Consider the following 12606-nt stretch of genomic DNA (forward strand, 5'->3'; position numbering starts at 1 on the left):
ATACTGAGAATAGAATGCTACCTCGAACAGCATTAACATTTATTCTTTACAAAATTGCTATTTCACATATTTAGAGATGTTCAGAACTCCAAATCTTTTGCAATAAACATTTTCAGAATATGACATAGATGCTTTTAATTCAATAAGGTGTCTCTCTGGTTTAAGAAGAACTACATTTTCCCAGATAAAAGTAGACTTGGAAATGTCCACTTTCTAGCAATTTCCTATAGTCACTATTGACACACTATTATTTCAAATTATATGTCGTTTCACTAGAAGGAAACGCTACTCTTGCTTATTTTTTAAAGGCCAATCCTTTTTGCTGGTTTCTGAAACATGTTCATGGCCATAAAATATGTCAGCAAATGACTGTTTTAACATGATGACAGACACATTATCGGAGTGTGACTGACTAGTGTATGAGTGACTATATTTCGACAGTCGTGTCAGCTTTTGACTGAAAAAGCACAATTAAAAAAAAAAAAAGACCTAGACTGAATAGTAGGGTATGACTGAAGAAAAATCAGCAGGCGAAATGTATCTTTACAATACTTTCGTTTTCTTGAGTGTCAAAAGAATTAGTAGTGAGCTTTAAGCATTATAAAATTTATTTTGTTTGAGAACAAATTAACATTACAAAGAGCTGAGCAGCAGGACTTTGTGTACTCAAAGCTTGAGAACTTTGACTTTTAATGTCCAAGTTCACTGGATCTAATGCTCTCATTTTGACTTCGTTAACTTTCATTGTACCTTCTGGCATTTTATTTCTCTAAGGTAAAAATTTCTGAGCCCTGAAATCCCAAAGTTTAAATAACCACCGACATTCCTTACTAATATCTATTTTTAAGAAATTTGTATAAAAAATTAGGGGAAAATCTTCCTCTGATTTTGTGAGCAAAAACTTTTAGCAGTAACAGGATATAAGGTTAGTGCTTTCAAAGTTATGGAAGGCATGTTTCAATGGTGTTTTAATTTGTACTTGATAATTTTGCTATTTATTTGTGTTTCTTTCCCTCCTCACAAATAAGAATAGCAGTATTCTTGGTAAGGCTGGATTGCATTATATCCTTGGTTCCTATGGGTCCCATAGAAGCTTTTGTCATCGTACTCAAGTATTATTTTAAGCATTTATATTTCTTTTCCACAAGTGAAAAAAGTCTGTTTTTTTTGGTCAATATTCTCACTGTCTTGTATACAGTATGTGTTGAGTAACAGCTAGATACATAAGCAAACCATTGGGGAATGAATGGTTGAATGAATAACTGGTGGTGCATTTAAAAAATGTTTCACAATGAAAGGAGTCATTAACACAATGATGTGGATTGAACAAAGAATCCACTTCCTTATCTTAATAATACTGTAAATTTAAACTCATTAATACCACTTTTGTCCTTAAATCAAAAGGTACTTAGCATCTAGTATGGACTTAGTAAATAACTTGGACAATGTAATACAAAGATGTTTTAAACTTTTAGCTCTTACATAAACAACATTTTAACTTTAAGTACACAAAATGTTGCCCCATAGTTTGCTATTAGTATTTTACTATGGTAAGAAATAAAGATTATGATTATTATGTTCCAAATGTATTTCTAGGATCTTCTTAATTCTAAAAGAGAAATTATTTTCAGGTTAGGATATATAAAAAAAACTCCTTATCAACAATTAATTAGTTGCTTAAATGTAGATGTTGACTGAACATTATACATTTTTAGAAATAGTTTGGTTTAATTTTTCAAACAAATTATCTATTTTTTAAAATTGTATAAAATCTAAGTCAAAATTTCAAATTCTAACTTAAAAAATTTAAGAGGAAAGTACACACAGAAGTTAAATTTATGTTAAATCTCAAATTATACGAAATTGGAAATGCTTATAAAGCAAACATATATTATAGAGTTTTTTGGCTGGAGTGATCTTGCTATTTGGAACCAATTAGTTGCCTCTGTATAAGTTAAGCATTTGAACAGATTAATAACAGACCAAACGATCCAATTTTTAAAATAAATTTGATGTTTTAGACTTAAGAGATTGGCAATGAAAATATGAACACTGAGTTAAAAATGCTTTCTAGAATAAAATTAAGAAGGGTGAAATTAATATTATGATAGCTTTCATAATACATAAAATCAATTAAAGAATTTCAATGAAATTCAAGAACTTGAATATTGAAACAGTAAAAATTCTCAGAATTGATATTAAATGATAAATTATTGGGAATTTCTTCATTAACATAAAAAGGAGCTTATTAAATAAATGTATTAAATTAATTGAAATATATATTTGCTATATAAATATTTTTACTAAGGATTCTTTCAGGGTGCATTACTTCCAAATTTACTGATTATTAAGTAATTAATACCAACCATACATAAAGAAATTAAATTCAGATTTTCAAAGGGTTTTTTTTAAGTGCTTTAAAATTAAAATGTTGAAGCATGTTAGGATTAAAAAGAATTGATAAAGTGACAACTATGTATAAATTAAGGTTTCAATGGATATATGTTTGTTGTTTTATCAAGAATAATATGGAAATGTTTATAGTGCGTAAAAATGAAGAAGAAAATGATTTAGTTGCTCCATTTGCTCATACAGAACTAAAATTATAAGTAAAAGGAAGACCATTTATTTTAATTCTAATCAAAGCACAGTGTGGAATATTTTTGTTCTTGTCTTACAGAATCTTTAAGAAATTCTCTCGTTGATTCTGGTTTCCCAAAATTTTAAAGTTAAAAAGAAAATCAAAGACCATGGAAATTTTACCTAGTAAGCTCTGAGCTGAAAGTACAATAACAGTTCTAGAGAGAACATGACAAAGTGTGTATTACCATATAAATCTAGTGCCAAAATATAATTAAAAATGATACTCAAATCTAAAACATAGAAGACTACCAAAAAGAATTACCAGATAATTAAGACCTCCTTTCTTCAGTTTAGCTTATGTCCTTCTTATTGACTATAGTTTCTTAGGAACATTTTAAATATCAGTCTACTTATAAAGTACTCTTTGGTAAACACTTTTTATAAGATTTGTTTAGATTAGAGTATAATTGTTTTACAATGTTGTGTTAACGTCTGCTGTACCAGTGTGAATCAACTGTAAGTGCACATATATCCCCTCCCTCTTGGACCTCCTTCCCACCTCTCTGGTAAACTTCTGAGCAAAATTTTCTATAAAGAGTTAGGAATAACCTTAACTGTTCCATCTTATAGACCTACTTAACAAAATTCCTTATTGTGAGACCAAAATTATAACCAAGCATGTTTTGTATAAGGAAAAAAATGATAGAATGCTCACATAAATCGGTAAGATAATACAACACAAGGAAAATGGCAAAAGAATTTTACAGTAAGAAAAATAATAAACATACGAGATGTTCAAACTCACAATTAAACAATTAAAACAGAATACTAATATTTGCCCACCAAATAGACTGTGTAATTTAAGTTTGTTGATAGCTAGGAGAGAGAAAGGGAGAATCCCATATTCTACTGAATAAGTTAGTGTCACCTTTTAAGAGTAATTTGGCAATATCTTTCAAAATTGAAAATGTATATACAACTAGACTAAGAAAATCTACAGAAATTTGCAGGATGAGAGTTAATTTTGTAAAATCAAGCTACTAAAACAACTGAAATAACAATCAACAAAAGACTGGACAACTAATATGTGATACATCCATACAATGAAACATTCTTTGTTTTCTTAACAGTAAAATTTTAAAATGTACAAAATATACATACAAATTTGCATCTATTTAGTGATTCTTTCCTGATAAATTTTAAGTTTTGTTTAAGAAAATCTCTTTTGTTTACAAAAAATTGACAACATTTGATTAAAGTGAGTTAACAAGTCTTTTTTAAGGAGCATAAATTTGGGATTTGTGGTGAAGGGAAAGGAAGTTTTCATTTTACTTTTTTTTAGTCACCGAATTGTTTTATTTCTCTAAGCAGATTCAATTATCACTTTCAGAATTTTTCATAAAACAACTGCTTATTTAGAAAAGGTAATTATAGCTTATCTTTTCCTTTCTTCTTAAAATTTGTGTCTAAAAGCTTATTAAAAACTAATAAATAATATATACATACATAGACAAACACAGATGCACAAAGAATAAAAGAGAATCAAAAAGATCATATAGATAGTCAAATATTTAATTGATACAAAATTGTAATTTTGTATGTGTGGGTAAACAAGCTTGTGTGTATATTCAACATGTCTGGGTTAACATGAAAGTAATGAAACAACATCATCACAAATTTATTTTTTCTCTTATTTAAAAATGCCTGTAATTGGCATGCCCCTCTTTATCCTGGGGCTCAAAATATGTTCACTTCTCTTTTAATATTTAAGTTAATAGATTTCCAAACCCCTATTCTTCAAACTCACTATAGCACAGTTAATTAAGAAAGCAGGTTGTAGAGCCCACTTCTGCCCCCTTAGTAAATACGGGTTGTGGCAAGTAGTTTCTCTGTTTTGGCTTCTCTTCTGTAAGGTGAAGAATATATCTTACCTCTAGTTTTGTGTGTTGCAAGGATGACATATGTAAATATAAGTAAAGCCCCAGAAAGATTAGCATTCTTCCTCCAGATGTTCCCAAAGATTCCCAGGTTGTTTATTTAACCCAGTTTGACCATATCTTGTTATCAAAGGAAAGCCTGGCCAGTTAGCTAAAGAAACTCGTTTTCTCAGTTTTGTCGATTTGCACAGTATCTCTAACAAATGTAAACAGTCCAGGTAATAGAAGAAAATGCGTTCACTCAGTACATTTGTTGAGTGCTTTCTATCTACTAAGAATTGTATTAAGAATACAATGTACTAAGAAATGAGAATACAATGTACTAAGAAATGAGAATACAGTAGTGGGGGAAAAAAAAAGCCACTTCTCTGGATGAATAAAACAAAGCCACTGCCCTAGGGAAATGTAAGCCAAGCTTGTATTCAAACTTCCACAATCTAGCAGTCTAAACTGAAATTACCAAGTAAGTTGATTATTTCCCCAAACTATTCTCAATTTTCAATGATGTTGTGATGCAAAGCAAAAGAAAGAAGCACTAAATAGTCTTCTGACAGCGCTTCCCCCAAAAAAGTGCCTGAAATTACTTTAATTTCAATTGAATATGTTCAGGTTACAAAATGAAAAAAAGACTATTACATATATGACTGTGTATATTTGTGTATGTATGTATGAGAAAACATATGTCCACAGCACATGTTAAATGAAATTGTACCTGCAGGCAACAAGGTGAAAGAGGCTTCGTTTAATTTTTCTTGCATTTAGAATTTAAACTCAAATCTTCAAATTCTCTATTTCCACTCATAAGAAACATCTTGAGAAACAAAAACACTTAAATGCAAACAGGTATCAGTGGAACATTTTAATCACAGCAAATATTTTGTAATTGACGTTAAAACCTTAAGCCTAAGCACAAAAGTATACTATACATTTATAGTTTTCCCTCAGGAAATGTAAACATATTTACTCTGTCCATGGCAACTATCCTTGAAAAACTGATTCTACATGCCAGTGATGTAATTTCACACAATTCAAGGAACAGTGCAAACCCACTAGCAAAACTCTAACCGGGCCAAGTTGTTACATAATTCCATCACCATAGAAAAATGAGGAATACAAAATGTCAGTGCATAGCTATCCCTAATCAACTTTGCATTCCTTGGAAAGAAAATTTCAGTTTCATGAGAGAGAACATTCCAAGCAATGCAAAAAGGGATATCTACCTATCTCCTAAGTTGAAAATTCTCTATGTGCACAAGCAGACAGAGATTACTCATATGCTTGTAGACTCTTGCAATATTTTCCCAAGTGGGATCACATTTCCCATTTAAAAAAGAAAGAAACACCAAACTGCATTCATCTGGAAAACAGTATACTATGATTCAGTACATTCTACTGCCTCAAATGAAAGTTAGTCCAACATCGTTTCTTTATTCTACATATTTCAAAGCAAGTGTTTTCATATTCTACACTCAGTGTTTTAGGAATTATTGGTTCTTACATGAGAAATACTAGCTCCTGAAATCCAAAATCATGCAAAGTTCACTACATTTAACTTCAAATTTGTGTGTCAATATAATATATATTTATTTATTAAAAATACTATTGTATATATCATGTGGTAGATATGAGACTACATATAGCAATGTATAAAACACATGTGGTCTTACTCTCATGTAGCTTAAAGTATTATAGGGTGTAAAGTAAATACACTAATAAATATCTAACTACGAATTCTGATGGATACATGTAAATAATAATGAACAATGAAAAAAAGAGGACCTCTTCAGACTATGTGATCAGGGAAAGTTTCTAGGAGGAAGAGTGTTTGAAAATGAAACCAGAAAGATGAGCTTTTCAGCAAATAGTTTGTGTGAAGGTCTTGCTAAGATATTATTTGATTTATTTATGGAACTAAAAGATCAATAGTTGAAGTTTGGTGAGAAATGGGGAGAACAATTCCAGGAGAAAATGGAGAAGAAGAAGTCATTGGATGGAGGTCTTTAAGGTCACTTGCTTTAATTAGAAGAATAACATTTTCAGTTTATGATGTTAAACAATCACACCAGAGAGAATTCTGAGTAGGGCAAGAGCAGAAGGATGGAGAACAGTGGAAACAATACCAGGGTACAAAATACTATAAAAGTCTTGGTTTTGGTATTGGCAACTTTGGACACTGTCTTGGATTGCTTTCTAGACAAATGTTGTTGTTGATCTTGAATCACTAAGTTGTGTCTGACTTTTTGCAATTCCATAGACTGTAGCATATGAGGCTTCCCTGTCCTTCACTATCTCCCAGAGTTTGCTCAAACTCATATCCGCTGAGTCGGTGATGCCATCTATCTCATCCTCTGTCATCCCGTTCTCCTCCTGCCCTCAGGCTTTCCCAGCATCAGGGTCTTTTACAATGAGTTGGCTCTTCACATCAGGTAGTCAAAGTATTGGAGATTCAGCTACAGTGTCAGTCCTTCCAAAGAATATTCAGGGTTGATTTCCTTTAGGATTGACTGGTTTGATCTCCTTGCTATCCAAGGACTCTCAAGGGTCTTTTCCAGCACCACAGTTTGAAGGCATCAATTTTATAGCACCCAGCCATCTTTATGGTCCAGCTCTCACATCTGTACATGGCTACTGGAAAAACCATAATTTTAACTAAACAAAGCTTTGTTGGCAAGTGATATCTCTGCTTAATGCTATCTAGGTTGGTCATAGCTTTTCTTCCAAGGAGCAAGCATATTTTTATTTTCATGGCTGCAGTCACTGTCCACAGTGTTTTTGAAGCCTAGGAAAATAAAATCTGTCACTGTTTCCACTTTTTCCCCATCTATTTGCCATAAAGTAATGGCACCAGATGCCATGATCTTAGTTTTTTTAATTCTATGTTTCAAACCAGCTTCTTCACTCTCCTCCTTCACCCATATCAAGAGGCTCTTTAGTTCATCTTTGTTTTCTGTCATTAGAGTGGTGTCATCTGCTTATCTGAGGTTGTTGATATTTCTCTTGGCAATCTTGATTCCAACTTGTGCTTCATCCAGCCTGGCATTTCCAATGATGTACTCTGCATAGAAGTTAAATAAGCAAAGTGACAATATACAGCCTTGAAGTACTCCTTTCCTAATTTTGAACCAGTTCATTGGTCCATGTCTGGTTTTAACTTGCTTCTTGACCTGCATACAGGTTTCTTAGGAGACGGGTAAGGTGGTGGGGTAGCCCCATCTCTCTAAGAATTTTCCACATTTTGTTGTTACCCACACAGTCGAAAGCTTTAGCATAATCAATGAAGCAGAAGTAGATGTTTTTCTGAAATTCCCTGTTTTTTTCTATGATTCAGTGAATACTGGCAATTTGATCTTTGATTCTTCTGCCTTTTCTTTTCTTTTTTCTTCTTCTGCCTTTTCTTTTCTTTTCTTTTCTTTCTTCTTCTGCCTTTTCTAAATACAGCTTGTACATCTGGAAGTTCTTGTTTCACATACTACTGAAGCCTAGCTTGAAAGACTTTGAGCATTACCTTGCAATTATGTGAAATGAGCACAATTGTATGATAGTTTGAACATTCTCTGGCATTGCCCTTCTTTGGGATAGGAATAAAACCTGACCTTTTCCAGTCCTGTGGCCACTGCTGAATTTTTAGAAATAAGAATAAATTTTCTTTGGAAAACCTATTCTGAATTGTCTATGTTTCAAGTATATTATGGGTTTATATGGGTTGTCGTAGAACCCAAACTGACATCTGTCACATTTTCATATGGGAGATATATGTCATGTGAATGTTAGGGGTTATGACTAACCAAAGACTCTATCCAAAAGGAGAATCCACTCTTTAACTTTGTTATAAAGGAATGAAGGTTCAGAGTTGATAAATTTCTAATTTTCTAAGATAAGCTGGAAATCTGAATTGTGATGTGAAATCTTTCAATGTTTGATACTGGCTGAATTTTTTTTTAAATACACTTATATTAACTTCCAGACCTTGTTATGATTTAAACTCTTGACCATTATAAGGCTGTCTGGCTTGAATGGTAAGGTATAAAATGATGATTTCATAATATAAAAGGAGAAATTTGATTAAGCAACAACATGATATAAAAAGTCCCTTTCTAATTCTAAATTACTCTAAGAAATCCTCAAAAGTTAATAGTTTCCTTCAAATATGTCTTTTCTACAATTGAATTCTATGAAAAATTTTGACATTTTCACAAATGCCCACTGTATTCAACCTCTTAGAATAGAGATTAAATGATTTTAGTACACTCAAATAATCATTAATTTATTCATTCCTTTATTCAACAAATTCAATGGGTCAACCATTGTGTTTGGCATTGGCACAGAGAGGATTCAAGATAAAATTTTTGTTTTCATGATACCTGAAGTCAGTGAATGGGGAAGAAAGTCAGAAGGTAGCTATACTGTAGTGTGTTGAGTGCTTATTTAACTTATATGCAGAGTACATAATGCAAAATACCAGGCTGGATGAAGCACAACCTGGAATCAAGATTGTTGAGAGAAATATGAATAACCTCAAATATGCAGATAACACCACCCTTATGGCAAAAAGTGAAGAATAACTAAAGAGCCTCTTAATGAAAGTGAAACAGGAGAGTGAAAAAGTTGGCTTAAAACTCAACATTCAGAAAATTAAGATCATGGCATCCAGTCCCATCACTTCATGGCAAATAGATGGGAAAACAATGGAAACAGTGAGAGATTTTATTTGGCGGGGCTCCAAAATCACTGCAGATGGTGACTGCAGCCATGAAATTAAAAGACACTTGCTCCTTGGAAAATAAGCTATGACCAACCTAGACAGCATATGAAAAAGCAGACACATTACTTTGCCAACAAAGGTCTGTCTAGTCAAAGCTGTGGTTTTTCCAATAGTCATGTATGGATGTGAGAGTTGGACTATAAAGAAAGTTGAATGCAGAAGAATTGATGCTTTTGAACTGTGGTGTTGGAGAAGACTCTTGAGAGTCCCTTGGACTGCAAGGAGATCCAGCCAGTCCATCCTAATGAAGATCAGTCCTGGGTGTTCATTGGAAGCACTGATGCTGAAACTGAAACTCCAATACTTTGGCCACCTCATGCAAAGAGTTGACTCATTGGAAAAGACCCTGATGCTGGGAGGGATTGGGGGCAGGAGGAGAAGGGGATGACAGAGGATGAGGTGGTTCGATGGCACCACCAACTCGATGGACATGAGTTTGAGTAAACTCCGGGAATTGGTGATGGACAGGGAGGCCTGGCACACTGCGATTCATGTCACAAAGAGTCGGACACGACTGAGCGACTGAACTGAACTGAATGCTTTACTATGGGAGGGCACAGGGTGATGTGGAACAGTACAGAAGGAGCACACAACTCACACTGGAAAGTGGGGGATGAAGAATGGGCCAGCAATGTTCCTTACAGAAGTGCCTTATAGCAGAAACTGCTGCTGCTGCTAAGTCGTTTCAGTCGTGTCCGACTCTGTGAGACCCCATAGACGGCAGCCCACCAGGCTCCCCCGTCCCTGGGATTGTCCAGGCAAGAATACTAGAGTGGGTTGCCATTTCTTTCTCCAAGGCATGAAAGTGAAAAGTGAAAGGAAACTTGCTCAGTCATGTCCAACTCTTCAGGACCCCATGGACTGCAGCCTACCAGGCTCCTCCGTCCATGGGATTTTCCAGGCAAGAGTACTGGAGTGGGTTGCCATTGCCTTCTCCAGTATAGCAGAAGGGTAAATACGAATTACCTAGGTGTGTATGAATGATAATATTTAAAGAACCAGTAACTACAAACAATATAATGCTTTCAACAAGTAATCAAAGGACAAATGGAAATAAGCCAACTATAAGTAAGAAGGAATCAGAGCATAAGCCATACACAAAAGTAATAGCTTCAGACAACATGGCATTTGCTGAACTTTTGGAGCAAATAACAGCACAAAGATCTTTAAGATAAGTAGCTATGAGAAACGGATAAGTTCTTTTTATACCATCACTCTAGGCAACCACACATTTTAGAGTTAAGACAGTATGAAACAGAAGATTCTTCAGTCCCAAAACTGAGAACCAGTTTCTCATGTATAATGAGTAATAAGAAATACTCACTTTTTCACTGAAACCTTGTACAAAAAAAATCACAGCATCTTCAAAGGAAATGGACCAGAATTTACATCAAAAAGGAAAGGCCTTTGGGTAATCACCACTACCTCAAAGATACTCAACCCTAGTAAACCAGCATCCTTTTTTTTTTTTTTTTTCTGAAAATGTGGAGAACTCAAATCTTCCCAGTAGAAATTCCCATAACTTCTGTGACTGGTTAAACAATGTTATGAAATTTTTGTCTTCAAATGTTCTATGAACCCCCTTCTTGGCATTTAGGCAAGAACACTTGATATCCGAAGAAAAAATGTCAGACATAAATTTTGAAAAGGGTACTCATTCTTTGCTTATTTCTAGTGGGGAGATGTCATAAAGGAAAAGATGCTATGAGCGCATGGTTGGATAGAGAATGATGCAGAGGACTAGGATGCCAACTGCAGAAATATTCTGGTGAGGAAGGGAATAAAGGACACGCTAGTCTTGGGGAAGACAGTCCAGAGAGGCAAGAAATGAAGAAAGAACGAATAAGTTAAGATGGAGTTGTGACATTTACTTGCTCTATATACAGTGATTTAGATATCTACCAGGATATATCCATTGAGTCTTCTTATTTATAAAACTCAATTTAAACTTTATTACCAAAATTATTTACTGATTCATGTAACCAAAAGTTCCAATAAGTATACTGGGCTTCAGGCACAGTAGAAGTTCAAATGATGTCATTGAAACCAGTTTTTTCTCTTTTCCTTGCCTTCTAGCTTGCTCACTTTAATAACTAGGCACAACATGTGACTATTGACAGCTTCAAATTGCTATCTTGTGGTAGTAAGATATTTAATTTTTCAGTTTTTTGCCTTTATTACAGTACTTGATTTTATATTCTCATTTGGCTTCATCTTTTCCAGTGTTTTTTAATTGTGGTAAAATACATATAAAATTTACCATCTTCATGATGTGTACAAACTCAAAGCTGTTAAATATATGATGCTGTACTGTCATCGCCAACATCCATCTCCAAAATCCTTTCATCTTTTAAAATTTAAATTCTACACCCAATAAACTATAATCTCCCTTTCTCCCTTTTCCCCAGCCCCTGGTAACCACCACTGTATTTTCTGTCTCTGTGGATTTAAATACTCTTGGTGGTGGTTTAGTAGCTAAGTCATGTCTGACTCTTGCGACCCCATGGACTGCAGCCTACCAGGCTCCTCTGTCCCTAGGATTCTCCATGCAAGAATGCTAGAATGGGTTGCCATTTCCTTCTCCAGGGGATCTTCCTGACCCAGGAATCAAACCACGATATCCTGCATTGCAGGCAGATTCTTTACCAACTGAACTACGAGGGAAGCCCAGAAATACTCTTAGTACTTATATAAGTGGAATAATGCAGTATAGCTTTGTGTGACTGGTCCACATTTAGCATAATTTTCTCAATGTTCATTCATGCTGTAGTATATATCAGGATTTTTCCTTTTCAAGGCTAAATAATATTCCGTTATATTTCTATGTACATATAAACCACATTTTGCTTATCTATTTATCCATGGATGACTTGGGTTGTTTCCACATTTTACTTATTGTGAAAATGCTGCTATGAACATAAGTACACAAATATCACTTCAAGATATCACTTTCAATTCTTTTGGGTCTATACCCCAAAGCAGAATTGCTGGATCACAAGATAGTTTTATATATATATATATATATATATATATATATATATATATATATATATATATATATATATAGTTTTTTTTTAAGGAAAATAAACTGTTTTACATAGCAGTTGTACTATTTTACAGTTTTGCATTTCCACCAACAGTTCACAAGAGTTCCAATTCCTCCATGTTCTCACCAACCCTTGCTTTCTGTTTGTTTTTGATAGTAGCCATCCTAAAGGGTGTGGTAGGTATCTCATTGTTTGGATTTTCATTCCTCTAATGATTAGTGATGTTGCACATTTTTTCATGTGTTTGTTGGTCATCTATATATCTTCTTTGGAGAAA

The sequence above is a fragment of the Muntiacus reevesi genome, chromosome 3 (genome assembly GCF_963930625.1).
Source record: "Muntiacus reevesi chromosome 3, mMunRee1.1, whole genome shotgun sequence".
NCBI lineage: Eukaryota > Metazoa > Chordata > Mammalia > Artiodactyla > Cervidae > Muntiacus > Muntiacus reevesi.